The 2,329-nt window shown below is 40.1% G+C and overlaps 1 protein-coding gene across 1 annotated transcript in view; it reads right to left on the bottom strand.

Moving 5' to 3' along the window:
• The window catches only part of ptprt (protein tyrosine phosphatase receptor type T), a 308,462-nt gene that overhangs the window by 305,610 nt on the left and 523 nt on the right, over nt 1-2,329 (bottom strand). The gene's annotated exons all lie outside the window — the stretch shown is intronic.

The following is a 2,329-nucleotide window of genomic DNA, read 5'->3' as shown; positions in this document are numbered from 1 at the left end:
GAGAGAGAGAGAGAGAGAGAGAGAGATAGATAGATAGGGGGATCTGTCCGACAGATAGCAAGGATGTATCAATATCGCCCCCCAACGGCACGTATCAAACAACAAGCAAAAAAACTGTCCCTTTGCTCTCTTCTGTTACATATACACGAACACACACACTAATAAAATAAATTGCAAATAAAGTCAAAAATGTGAGTGAAACAATTCAGAATGATGATGCATTCTTATATTATAAAGACTCCAAATCGTTCTTTAGAAAAAACGAACAAACAAACAAAAATCTAAAAATATTTTCAGCCTCTGCAACATTTTGAGCCTTTTGTCCATTTATCACAGCCTGATGATCAGATCACCTGTGTTTCATTAGTTGCTTTAAATCTGTATGAAGGATAGGCTTTCCTTTGTTTATGTGGCTTTAAAACTGTTTTCTTTTGTTCTCGTCGTGTCTGTTAATGTTAGCCTGTCGAAATGAAGACTCATATCTCACAAAGCTTTAAGTTTTTAGTTGAATTCAGACATAAACACACACATTTGACGAGTTATGTACTTCCTTTATCGTAACGCACAAAGTACAGGTTACCTCCGCTGCACCATTACGCACGGAAAGAGGCTACTCGCGGCTCTGCACCTCTGCAACACAGAATGCAAGATAAAGCGAGGAAGGACTCAGTGTTTAGAGCCAGTCTTTCCTTCAAAGTAGCCTCTTTTTGCAGTCGTACAAGTCATGAATACCAAGCAGAAGATGCTTGGAGAGAGCAGAACACAGAGTAGACAGGTTGCTGCTGCAGTCCGCTGAAACATCGCTGACTTTAACGGATTTTTTTTTCATCTCACGTCTACCTTCAGTTTCCTGAGTTTGAGCAGAGGACACAAGCGGACGTTTTTGAAAGTCTCATATTGTATCATGACCGTTAAAAAGTGAGATTCAACGATCAAAGAGCATACAAAACAGCCCTAGGCAGAGGGCATAAAGTGCTTGCATTATAATTTTAAATATTGACTATATTTTTTTGAAGAATCGTTAAATGTTTCCATTACGGAATCGCATGTTGATCTCTTCTAAACGGCTTCTTGGTTTTCATTCGGGATGTGTTTTATCAAGAAATGATATATATCCCATGTTTGGGAGTAATAACGATGCTGTTGTAATTCGACTCTCGTGTCTTTGTATCTAACTGTGGAGCTTCCACTTCTGAAAAAAGATAATCGTAATCACCACTGACTCGATTATATCCCTAAAACCAAAAGGATTCCGAAAACTCTCCATACCTCGCCTGTGCGTAACAAGTGCCAGAGCGATGCTGAGTGTGGGCTGCGGAGGGGAGATGTTGCGGACAGCAAGAGGATTCCGTAGCTTTAAACTCCGAGAGATTAAACTGTGTATCTGTATGTTTACTGTAATATACTGTCAGGTATATTTGCCGTTTGAGAAGCGGAGTATTACTCGGCTATCTGAACTGCTGTTAGAATTAGTCCATTGCCCAAAGATTAAAAAGGAAACTTCAGTTATTCTTCACTTTGTTTCTAAATAACACTTGCACTTTTTTTCATATGGTACCGCTGTACAGGTGCGCGTTTATATGCATGCCGGAGTACATGTCAAAATATCTGTGATCATTAGGTTATGTAAAGAAGTGTGGGGACGCTGTAAATTGACTGTTTTGCGCTCAGACCGAGTCAAGCGCGCACTGTTCTGCCCGTTTCTAAAACCAAGTGATTTCAGCAAAGTAGACTATAATTTGAACTGAAAATGAGACACATTTCTAACCGTCAACAACATGTAGCCCGTCCTTACAGTAAGCTTCGTAAAGCAAAACCTCCTAAAGCTCCAAAACTTTGTCAAAACCTCCGATGAGCCATGTGAAGCTGAACTGCATATGCTGACGCAAACTCAGACGAGTGTCCATCATAAGTCAAACTGGCACTATTATTTAAAAAAAAACCCATCTCAATAATTACTTAAACAAGGGATTTATTGCAGTTTCCTTTTTTCGGACATTCTTACTCATATGCAAAGATTTCTGTGTGGATACAGAACAGTGGTTTAGATTCTGCGACTAGCGTGCTGAGTTTAAAGTTGCTTTACTATCACATTATCCAGCAGTACCACATATGCATCTGTAATGCCCTGGAAATCACAAAGCGCTCAGATCACCCTGCATGTCCTCCCTATGTGAGCAACTTCAGCGCTGTGACATTCAACTCAAACTGAATCAAAGCCGACCAATGCACAAAGAATCTGAAAATATTTAAAACACACACACACACACACACACACACACACACACACACACACACACACACACACACACACACACACACACACACA

The sequence above is a fragment of the Pundamilia nyererei genome, unplaced genomic scaffold (genome assembly GCF_000239375.1).
Source record: "Pundamilia nyererei isolate P.nyererei 1_Seehausen unplaced genomic scaffold, PunNye1.0 scaffold00012, whole genome shotgun sequence".
Lineage (NCBI taxonomy): Eukaryota > Metazoa > Chordata > Actinopteri > Cichliformes > Cichlidae > Pundamilia > Pundamilia nyererei.
Note: the sequence above shows the minus strand (reverse complement) of the source record. Positions and strands in the feature narration are given on the sequence as shown.